Below are 12280 nucleotides of genomic sequence, written 5' to 3'. Positions count from 1 at the left end.
TTCAGATCTATAGCATACCCAAACTCAAACTCAGAGGCTCTATAAACCACATGTTTCTTCCCGTTCTAAGCATTAGCTCCAATTCCCCCTAGCCTGGGAGTTCTGCTAGAGAAAGCAAAGCTTCAATTCAGCGTTCCAAGAGGCAGCTAACTTCTGTTTAATTCGTTTGACCACTCCTAACCTAAGTCTCCTTCTAGAATCCGAAACTCTTTTCCTCTTTATGTTCTGAGTATGTCAAGCTTAGCTACTTGGTGCCCACAATAGTGAAAATAGGTCAAACCACAACCAGAAGTGAGAGCCCTGAGCAAAAACAAAGGCCCTGACTGGCAAACCAGACTCAAAACTTCTGTACCAGCCAATCGGGCGGTAGCCAAAAGAAAGCAGAAAGCCTGTGCCACAGGTAAACAGGCATCTCCCACTCAGAGCCCCACTTACTTGCATTTCTAGAGATAGAGTCAAAGAAAAAGCATCTTTTTAAACAACATACAGTTACATCTATCTCAGAAGTTTATATTCAAACCAATCTATCTTAGTAATTTACCGACTGTTGTTTTTTCTGTTTTTAAATTTAGAAGTAGGGGCACCTGGGTGGCTCAGTCAGCTGAGCGTCAGACTCTTGATTTCAGCTCAGGTCATGATCCCAGGGTTATGAGATGGAGTCCCATGCAGGCTCAGCACTGAACGTGGAGCCTGCTTAAGATTCTCTCTTTCTCTTTCTTTCTCTCTCTCTCTCTCTCTACCTCTCCCTCCCTCCCTCCCTCCCTCCCTCTGCCCCTCTCCCCTCTCCCTCTCTCTCAAATTTAAAAAATTTTAAAAAAAATTTAGAAGGGGACTGACAAAATATATAGAGAATATATATATTCAAAGAGAGAATATATAGAGTAGTCCCCCCTCTTATCCTCAAGGGATACATTCCAGCACCCCCCCAAGCCTGAAACTGCAAACAGTACTGAACTCTACTTATGTTATGTTTTTCCCTATATACTTACCTATGATAAAACTTAATTTATAAATTGGGCACAAGAGATAAATAATAATAAAACAGAACAATTGCAACAATATACGGTAACAAAAGTTATGTGAATGTGGTCTCTCCCTTTCTCTGAAAATACCTTGTACTATACTCACCCTACTTCTTGTGATGATGTGAGATGATAAAATGCCTATGTGATAAGATGAATGACGCAAGCACTGTGAAGGAGCTTTAGGCTACCAGAGACCTTCTGATGCTACATCAGAAGGAGGATCACCTGTTTCCAGACTGCAGTTGACAGCGGGTAACTGAAACCTAAAACCGCAGAAAGCAAAACTTCGGTAAGGGAGGACTACTGTACTTCTTTCGAGACGTCCCCATACATATATCACTTATACTCAGTTAGAATATTAAGAATATTAGCCATACTATCATATTAAAAATTAAGTAGCAGAAAGTTATAAATCTCATGCTACATTGAAGTTCCACATATAAAACAATATAGAGGCCCAGAAACAAAATATTTTTCACATAGAAAAGAGTGTGACCATGATTAAAACCACTGGATTAAAAATTCAGTGGCTGATATACAATGGAGTATTACTTGGCAATCAAAAAGAATGAAATCTTGCCATTTGCAGCTACGTGGATAGAACTGGAGGGTATTATGCTAAGTGAAATTAGTCAGAGAAAGACAAAAATCATATGACTTCACTCATATCAGGACTTTAAGAGACAAAACAGATGAACATGAGGGAAGGGAAACAAAAATAATATAAAAACAGGGAGGGGGACAAAACAGAAGAGACTCATAAATATGGAGAACAAACTGAGGGTTGCTGGAGGGCTTGTGGGAGGGTGGATGGGCTAAATGGGTAAGGGGCATTAAAGAATCTAGTCCTGAAATCATTGTTTCACTATATGCTAACTAATTTGGATATAAATTTTAAAAAATATAAAATTAACATTTAAAAAATAAACATTTAAAAAATAAAAAAAAAATTCAGTGGCTGAAAGTTTGCATCCCAATTGATTAACTCTCTTCTCCCCAATATTGGGGATCACTATTGCCTTACTTATATGGAGCTTCCTATCCTCTGAGATGGCCCACTTCTCAAAATCAGTATGTGGTAATAGCACTTAAGGCCAGGTGGACACAGAATGAAAACAAAGGATTTAAACCAAATCCTCACTTCCAGAAGCTCATTTGTGATCTAATTTGTGAATAAGGCCAGACTCCCCAGCACGCCTCCTTCTCCAGACATATCACTTGGGTCCACTTTACCACTCGTTAGCATCAAAGGAGGTTCAACTCAAACCAATTTCGCTAGAAATTAACAATCCAGTAGAAGGTTGGATAATAACAGACTAAAATTAAAAGGTTGAAAGTAATTGGTTTAAACTGACCTCCACAGATTATTGGTATCTGCCACATGACAGTGCTCACCCCGATTCCACAAAAAGTTTTGGCTGTCTTCTATTCGCCAGAGAAACAGAATGATTCCCCAAAACCAAACACTTGCCATCTCTCCATGTCAGGTGAAAGAGAAAGAACTTCACCATATGAACACAGGCAAAGGAGAGCCAAAGAGGTTGCATTTCTATGATCATTAGTTTAGCCAAGGAGACCACAGTTACATGCAACACACAGAATGTGACATCCCTAAGCTCTCAGAATTAAAAACGATGCACCATCTCTGAACCACACGATCAACTTTGAGACGTTTCTACTTATTTACAATAAATGTAATACATTAAATTCATAGAGAGCTGATTTCAAAGCACTTTATAAACATTATTGCTTCTTTATATACCTCTGCAAAGGAAAGCATTTTTAGCCTAGGAAGGACCTCCAATGGTACTTAATGTTTCTGTATCACATTTCTTGCACATAAATACACATAAGATACATATACTATTCACTATATTGTATCACTTTTTCAAAACATTAATTTTAATTAATGAAAAACCTAAATAAACCTATTTCATAGAACAATGAAGTTGTGAGGCTTGTTAATAGCAGTGATTAAAAATTAAAGGTGATGTAATTAGATAAAACTGAATTATGATGACAATTTGTGGGCTGCACATATCAGTACTTTGCTCTCCACTGACAATACACAGTCCTGGATGTCACAGCCATTACAATGGTGAGGAGGAGGGAGATGCAAAATCAAATACAAATAGGATGCCATAAATCCAAAAAGGCTGGGAACTGAAGCTCCAGTAAGCTATCACAGATACACTGTGGGCAGCACCCCAACCCTACACTGAATTTATTCCCAAGTACCTTAGAATCAAAGCTGGGTAAGGGGACAAAACAAGATGCATGCCACTTTCCTTCTCACTTCTGTTCCAGTATTTAAATTACTAAAGGAATAAGACAAGCAAACTGTGAGCTATCTTCTGCTAAGAGTTGTATCTTTACCCAAGCATTTCAAATATTACAGAATTTATTATTCAGATATCAGAAAATTAGTCCAGAAAAGTTAACCTCCTAATATAGGAAACCCAAGATTGGGTTTCTCATTTCATGGGAAAAGATGACATGAACAAAAATGAAAAAGGTTCAAACTATTTGTAAGGGCTGGAAAACCTCAGTGACCTGAGTCCTAACAACATTCATTCTCCTTGGCTATGCCCATAATTCAACCTCCTTAAACTTACTTCTCTAAATTAAAAACAGGTTATCATTTTTTTTAAGAACTTTCTCTCAAATTTGACAAATGTCAATACACAGTTAAATTTTTCTGATTATTTAATAATTCACAAAATTATGAATGCCTAAAATGCCAGCTTTGGTTGACCAGGGTTTTTATACACAGCATAAGCCTAACTTCCTATGCTGCGTGTTTTGATATCATTGTTGGTGAACTATCCATACGGTTTTGTGGCTAAGCAGGTATGTGCTGGTTGTCTGAAGCTTAAGAAGCTGATTATGTGCCAAGATAATCCTGTATATTCTCAGTATATGGTAACATCACCGCTTGTCAACTTGTCAGGAATAAGAAAACTGTCCCGGTATTAACAGCTCAGCCTGTTGCTCACAGAGGACCTCTGATACTACTATTTTATCACAATGATCAATAACAATGCCATGTGTTTTCTCGAGGGAGGTAACATATACTCGCAACAGCCCAATATGAAGAAAAAGAACATAGGGGACAGCAAACACGGCACTGAACGGGTCTTCTACACAAGACTTGATTTCCCTTGCCAGAGACTGAAAATTATACACACACAAATGAGGAATAACTGCCTCGGGTTTAAACTTCTCTTCATTTTGTCATTTGTAAAAAAATTGGTGAAGGAAACGTTCAGCAGGATGAAAGAACTCAGTGACATCTGTCTATAACATTGAAGTGGAATTTGAAAACATTGAAAAAGTTTTTGAAAGTAGATACAAAAGAGACTTTAGAACCCAATGTTCCAACCAGTAACTAGCTGGATCAACATCTGAGACTTAAAAGTAAAGGTGGAGACTTCTCTCATAAAAGATTATTCATTAAAAAGGCCAACTTCAGGGCACCTTGCTGGCTGAGTCGGTAGAGCATGTGACTCTTGATCTCAGAGTTGTTAAGTTCGAGCCCCGTGTTTGGTGTAGAGATTACTTAACATAAAATCTTTAAAAAGTTATTTAAAAAGCCAACTTCTTAGTGTTAACTAAACATGAGAAAGCTGATGTAACAAAAACTTTAACCCAGTATCTCTACCATGCTTATTCCAAGCTGGGAGGAGATATCTACGTATCAAGACTCCAAAAAGAGGGACGCCTGTCGATTAAGCATCCAATTCTTGGTTTCAGCTCAAGTCATGATCTCACAGTTTGTGAGATGAAACCACAAGTCAGGCTCTGTGCTGCCAGCCAAAATAGGTAAATATTAAAAATATATATATATATATTTGAAAGACTACCAACAAGAGCAGAAATAACTGTAACAACATAACACCTTATATTATGCGTTTCCAAAGCCTTTCACGTCCATTAAGGTCTAAATTGAGTCTGTAATTTCTTTTAAGTGAGAAATTAGTATCTTAAATTATAGTGTGTGTTATCTTTCTCAGAGCTCTTTCACATCCATATTGACTCTAATTGTGCTTTTGATTAAAAATAATTAACAGTGAAAAAGTCATTCAAATAAGTCTATATTATCTGCACAGCACCTCTCCACACCTAGAGAATAATTCTCTACACTCTACAACCTACTATACCATTACTATTGGAGGATGTCCATAAACACTACTTTTCAATTCTAATCTTAAAATTCTTTCAAGGGCGGGTATTGTTGTTTGTTTGTTTTTTTTAATTTTTTTTTAACGTTTATTTATTTTTGAGACAGAGAGAGACAGAGCATGAACGGGGGAGGGTCAGAGAGAGGGAGACACAGAATCTGAAACAGGCTCCAGGCTCTGAGCTGTCAGCACAGAGCCCGACGCGGGGCTCAAACTCACGGACCGCGAGATCATGACCTGAGCCGAAGTCGGCGGGTATTGTTGGCACCACATATGAGTACAAAGACTTCTATTCCTACTCATTGACATCAGAGAAATATATCTGATTCTGAATTAGTCACATTTAAAGAAGGGGCACCTGGGTGGCTCAGTCGGTTAAGCATCCGACTTCAGCGCAGGTCATGATCTCACCACTGCTTGTAAGTTTGAACCCTGCATCAGGCGCTGTGCTGACAGCTCAGAGCCTGCTTCAGATTCTGTGTCTCCATCTCTCTCTGCCCCTCCCCCACTCACACTGTCTCTCTCTCTCTCTCAAAAATAAACATTAAAAAAAATTTTTAAGGGAAAAATAGCTTAACTTTTAAAATCCACAAATAACCCAAAATTTTAATTACAACCCATTGTTTTCTATGAAAGCAAGAAACCAAATAGACTTGACCTGCTGGTATAGGTCTTACTATGTGAAAATGGGATGGTAAAGGGAAAAGACCAAGCTTATCAGAGTTTGCAGCAATTTATGGAAATGTAATTAATTCAATATTTCTAAGCAAAGAGCTTAATTTTAACTAAATACGAATTGGCACTTATCTCCCATCTTCCTTGAATGTCTTCTCCTTTCTTTAGTTAAAAGTACCCCAACTCTCACTGTGACTCCTCCTGTATTCCATAATGTCTTTGTGAAACAACTGAGAGCAATCACACACACACACTAAAAACACCCCACACATGGCAAATTACCCTAACTAGGCCAATCATATTCCCTCTCTCCAAGAAGACTGCATCTTAAGACCTGAGAATGAAACCAGTTGGTGCAGTCTTTGAGACTTGGCGACCAGAAGAGACCATCCATTTGGTGGTTCCCAAAGCCTAGATGCTCAGAGGCATGGTTCTTGGCATCCAAAGCCTTGCTGTTCCGCATTTTCTAAGCCTATATTTTACATAAGTGCTATGCCTTACAGTTCTGTAACCTGCCTTTGAATCAATAATATATCACAGGCATCTTTCCAGACTGGAAATAATATAGATCCATATCTTTATTTTCAATGGCTGCCTGGAATGAAAGTACAACCTATTTAATCAATTCCTTATTTACTATATAATTATATACAGTAAATAATTCCTTATTACTAACATATATCTTTGCTAACTTTTCCTACTATATATTTCTTTAGGATAAATTCCTAAATACAGATTTTCTGGATTAAAGGCTATGCAAGTTTTATATTTTGATACATAACAGCATTTAGAATGAATGCATCAATTTATATCTCTACTAAAACAGAAAGTACACATTTCCCTTCATCTTCACCAACACTGGAAATTACTATCCACCTTATTCCCATTTCAAACTCAGAGATGCCCAAATATTAAGACTACCAGTAGAAGTTATAGAAGTAATCATAATAACATAATACTTTACATACAGTAAGTCTATAGTTTCACATCCAGTAAGGTGTAAATTGAGTCTGAATAATACTGCCAATACAACAAACTTAAAATGGTGTCAGGGACACCCAGGTGGCTTAGTTGGTTAAGCATCTGACTCTTGATTCCCAGTCAGGTCATGATCCCTCAGTTGTGAGATCAAGCCCTGCACCGGGCTCAACATGCAGCCTGCTTGGGATTCTCTCTCTCAAAATAAATAAATAAACATTTAAAAATTGGTGATGGGGCACCTAAATGGCTCAGTCAGTTAAGTATCCAACTCTTGATCTCAGCTCAAGTCTTGATTCAGGGTCATGAGTTCAAGCCCTGTGCTGGGTACGAAGCCTACTTTAAAAAAAAAAAAAGGCACAGTAGTAAAAAAATTTTTTTAAAAATTAAAAAATGGCATCTTAGCTGGCTTAGGCTGTCCGAACAAAATTCCACAGACTGGCTGACTTAAACAACAGAAGTTTTTCCCACACAGTTCTGGAAGCTGGGAAGTCCAAGATTAAAATGCCAGCAAGGTAGGTTTCATTCTGAGGCCTCTCCTTTGGTTTGTAGGTGGTTGCCATCTGGCCATGTGCTCACATGACCTCTTCTTGGGCATGACTGGAACAGGGGTCCCCAAGCTCTCTGGTGTCTCTTCTTATAAGGACACTAATCCTATGAGAGCTCCACCCTCATGACCTCACCTAACCCTAATTACTTCTCAAAGGCCCCATTTCCAAATACCACTATACTGTAGGTTAGAGACTCAACATACAAATTCAGGGGAGACACATTCAGCCCACAACAAATGGCATTTTATCATACTTTTAATTTCATTTCTTTAATTACTAATGAAATTAAGTATTTTAATACACTTATTGGTCATTTATTTTTCCTTTTATTCCCTCCCTTTAAAAAATGGTCTGTTCTGATTCCAAATCTGGAATAGGAAGGGTACAGGATGAGCCTGGAACATCTCATCACACCAGAAAGCAAAGAAGCTACTAGACATTATTAGAAGCATGTCATAAGGACTTGGAGCCAACCTGACTAAGCTTTAGTCAAAAAGACAGGGCAGTGTGAGCATCAAAAGGAAACTAACTGAAGTACATCATAAATGCTAAATAGAGATGTTCATAAAGATACTCAAAAAAAAAAAGAGAGAGAGAGAGAGAAAGAGAGAGAGAGACTGAGTTGTGGCTCAGTCGGTTGAGCATCTGACTTTGGCTCAGGTCATGATCCTGTGGTTCATGAGTTTGAGCCCCATATCAGGCTCTGTGCTGTCAGTGTAGAGCTTGCTTCGGATCCTCTGTTGCCTCTCTCTCTGCTCCTCCCACACACATGCGCACACACTCTCTCTCAAAAATAAACAAACATTTAAAAAAATAAAATGATTATAAAAAAAAGAGATAAAGAAGGAAGCCCTCATCTGTCACCGTTGGAGTATGCTAGGGAAATCATTCATGATTTTAGAAAGTGGTAAATAAAGGGAAATACACATTTTCCCCATCCTTCCTATACAATCCATACCTCAGGGTGAGCCCTATATATTCTTCCATACAGCAAAATATACCGCCATTATAACATTAACTAGGAAATAAGAACATCATCTGCATCACCTGCAAATTTCAGAAAGATGCACCCTACGTCACAATCCACATGTAAAGGAAATGACAGGACCCAGCAAGGATGTAACATACATATTAGTTTTATCCCCTATGGATCCTATTTTTTAAAGGTACCGTGCATTAAATCAGTAATTTTCTTGTTGTAACACAAGTATCTATAATCTCCAGGGATAGCTCCCCATCAACATGAGGTTAGTATGACTGTTAACATTCAGTATAAAATTTGTTTATAAACAAAATGTGATATACACATATGTACATGGTACACACATACACTACTGGAACATGTATTATTAAGCCTTAAAAAGGAAGGAAGTTCTAACACATGCTACAACATGGACGAACCCTGAAGACACGCTAAGTGAAATAAGCCAGTCACAAAAGGACAAATATGGTATGAATGGACTTATAGAAGAGACCTCATGTAGTCAAACTCAGAGAGAAAGTGGAAGGGTGACCTCCAGCAGTTGAGGGGGAAGGGATGGGAAGCTGTTGTTTAGTAAGCACAATGTTTCAGTGTAGGAAGATGGAAAGTTCTGACGACGGATAGTGGTCCCGGCTGCACAACTGCATGCATGCACTAATGCCAGTGAACTATTAGGATGATAAGTTTCTTATGTGTATTTTGCCACATAAGAAATAGTATGTTTATTAGTATGTTAAAATTCAGTAACTGAATTAACATTATCCCAGCTAAATTAAAAGAAATTTTATACTTTAATTACATATTCCCTGCAGTCTCAGCAGCCTCACTAACGGCAAATGAACCGTCTCAGTACGGTACTATTGAAAATACTTTTCACAGAGTCCTGACAAGGAGTCAATACGATACCTAAATCAGAGCATTTCATAACAAAAGTTTTACTCAGTTTTTTAATGAATTTTTATGAATCACATGCATTAGCTGGGCCACTCTATCTTCAATCTTTCTCCACACGCAGAAAAGAACAAGAGGGAGACTGTAATTGATACTGTAAATGCAGTGGAACAGATGAAGAACAATATCCTAGCTTAGCCACACACATGGCAGGCACTCAATAAATAAACATTCCTGATTTCGGATACTCCGTGAATCTGCTGTAAAACCAAAAAGAAAACCTGGGCTTCACATTCTGTCTGGCACACCAGCCACGTGAGAGGGCTGACATTCCACCCCAAGGAAGGCTGCTGTCTCTTTACCCTTCTTCCATTAGCTGGGATCTCAGCATCGATGCTGAAACACGTTTCACGCACCATGTATCCTTTTACGGGTTGAAGAATTTTTTTCAATTCAGAGTTTCAATTCAATGTGAATACCCAAACGGCCACTCTTATGGCTCCATATGAAAAACAGAAAGTTCGTAAGATACATGCACCTCTTCTAAATGAAGTCAGTTTTAAAGTGTACAGTAGAAAACACGTTATTATTTCTCAGGCACAAGAAGCAATCCTGGCTTTCTGCTCTTACACCCCTGTCTGAAAGCTCCACTGTGTTAAAAATTTTCCCCATATGACTTCCTCTAACTCAGGTCTACATACTTGCGACTCTAGAGGTCAACCACTTCCCCCATCACATGAAGATCCTGCTATTTTCACAGCCCTTACTAAAACAGAGTACTTGAAATTCTTAAAGAAAATTCACATCCTCAAATAACTCCTTCATACAAATTAAGTACTATTCTTCAAATTGAGGGACTAAACGCTAGATTTAGCTACTCACAATGTATTCATTTCTGGGACGGTAAACTATCAAGAAATAAGGGGGATGCCAGTCTGCATGTGGCTATCATTGCAAAATGTTGAGATCAGCTTCCAAAACGCCCCAGCAGCCAGCCAGGAGTCTGGGCGGCTGCTCTCTGGATTGCAGGGTGGCTTATGTGCAAGGTGCCCTGTCACTTCATATCCATCACCACCTCAACCCCCAGCTCTCCGGTGCTATGGGGCCTGGGGACGAGCCCTCTCCAGAACCACAGCACGATTCCCAGGGGCCCTGCGGGCAAGAACTAAAAAAACTCCAGCTAGGAAGAAATGGAAACCTGAGACACAGAGAGGCAGAAAGAAAGGGACCCCCACAAAGATAGATTTTTACATTCTTGAAAACCTTAGAAATAAATGATTTTTCTCTGGGCTTTTTCAAAAACCTGCCTACTGGGCACCCTTAAGGCGCTGCTGGACTGAAAATACAAAGAAGAGAGCCCCCAAATACAGAAATCCAGGAAACCGATCCCTGCGAGGGAAGCTGATCGTCCCCAAGAAGACAAGTGTCAGAAGACTTTCCGATCACCACAGCAATTTAGCAGGTAAGTCACATCCATCCCCGGTAGGACTGTGTCACCCTCATTTCTTCCACAAAGCTAGGTGGCCCTCACCTTTCCAACCTTGAAGTGGTGTGACAGGAAAAAGTAGACACCTCTCTCTGCTAATTGCCCCAGCGGGTCAAACTTCAGAACCAGCATCATGCACTTTGTTTTCAAGCGCAGGGAGAAGAGGAAGGGTTGGTATTCTGAGCGGAATCTCCGTGATTTGCCAGAGGAAACAGCACAGACCAGACAGCAGAAGCGCCAGCATTTCCATGCAGCTGCCACGACAGGTGACCGGGCCGCTTTGCAGACACCCCGCTCGCTCGGGGGGTTTCACCGAGGTGGGGCGGGAAGGAAGGGGGAAGCAGGGAGGGAGACAGACTGGAGGACGAGAAGGTGGGCAGAGGCAGGGAGGGAAATCCACTCCATCCAGACGTTGGGGAGGAAGAGGAGGAGCACAGCCCCGTCTCCCTGGGGAAACCGTTTTAAGGGATTTTCTGTCTCCACAATTAAGAAAAAAAAAAAAAAAAAATGGCTCCAAGCCAAACGCCTCCTGATTTACACACACACACACGCACACCAAGCTCTATTTCGCCCCATTTTCGTGTACGCTGAAACAAAAGGCTAAATCAGCAGCCAGCGCCGCCCAGAGTCCGGTGTCCGCCACCCTCTCCCACCGCGCCCTCGGGAGAGCCCACCCAAGGCGGCCCGCCCGCCGCCCCCCGCCCGAGCACCGGCCCTCCCGCCGAGCCGGGGCGCTGCCGCCCTCCCCGCCCGGCGCCGCCCGACGCGCCCCCCGCCCGCGCGCGCACAGGGGCCTGACCGGAGCCTGGGGGCCGGGCGCCCACCTCGAGGGACGGGCGCCCGGCCGGGCTCGGGAGGGCGCTCCCGGCGGCGCCGGGGCCCGTCGCCTCCTCGCCAGGGAGGGCGGCAGCGCCCGGCCCCGGACGCCCGTGACAGCGGCCCCGCTCCCGCCTCACCTCCGAGCGCCCGTGGCGGCGGCCCCGCGCTCCTCCGCGCCTCTCCGCCTCCGCCTCCAGCAGCCCCGCGCCGCCGCCACCGCCGCCGCCGCCGCCACCTCCCCCCCCGCGTCTCGGCCGAGTCTCCGCCTCCCTCAGCCGCCGCCGCCGCCGCCACCGCCGCCGCCGTTGGGCCCGGCTCCGCGCCACGTGACCGCGCCACGTGACCCGGCGCGGCTGGCGGGCGCCTCCCCGGCCGGCCTCGCGCCCTCGCGCGCGGGGAACCCGCGTCCCGGCGGTTGACGCCCGCCCCCGGTTGTGCTGGGCGCCCCCCGTTCCGCCACCCTCACCTGGCCTTCTGCCCCCGCCCGGCCGGCCACCTGCTCCCACTCATGAAACCCCGAACTCCACAGCCCCTGCACGCTCACACGAACACACTCACGCGTGCACACACGCACACGAGCACACACCGGCGCTCACAAGCGCACGCACTCACACGAGCACACACCAGCCCTCACGCGTGTGCACACGCACATCTCGCAGCCCTCGCCTTTCAGGGCTACTTCACAGCCTGTG

The 12280-nt window shown here is 42.6% G+C and overlaps 1 protein-coding gene across 2 annotated transcripts in view; it reads right to left on the bottom strand.

The window, feature by feature from the left end:
* The window catches only part of TULP4 (TUB like protein 4), a 243759-nt gene extending 231910 nt beyond the window's left edge, over window positions 1-11849 (bottom strand). For both annotated transcript variants that reach the window (XM_045500167.1, XM_045500168.1), the window contains exon 1: window positions 11726-11849. The gene's annotated coding sequence lies outside the window, so the exon portion shown is untranslated. The remainder of the gene's footprint in view (window positions 1-11725) is intronic.
* Window positions 11850-12280: the final 431 nt, after the last annotated feature.

The sequence above is a fragment of the Leopardus geoffroyi genome, chromosome B2 (genome assembly GCF_018350155.1).
Source record: "Leopardus geoffroyi isolate Oge1 chromosome B2, O.geoffroyi_Oge1_pat1.0, whole genome shotgun sequence".
Classification (NCBI taxonomy): domain Eukaryota; kingdom Metazoa; phylum Chordata; class Mammalia; order Carnivora; family Felidae; genus Leopardus; species Leopardus geoffroyi.
This window is presented reverse-complemented; position numbering and strand designations above follow the sequence as displayed.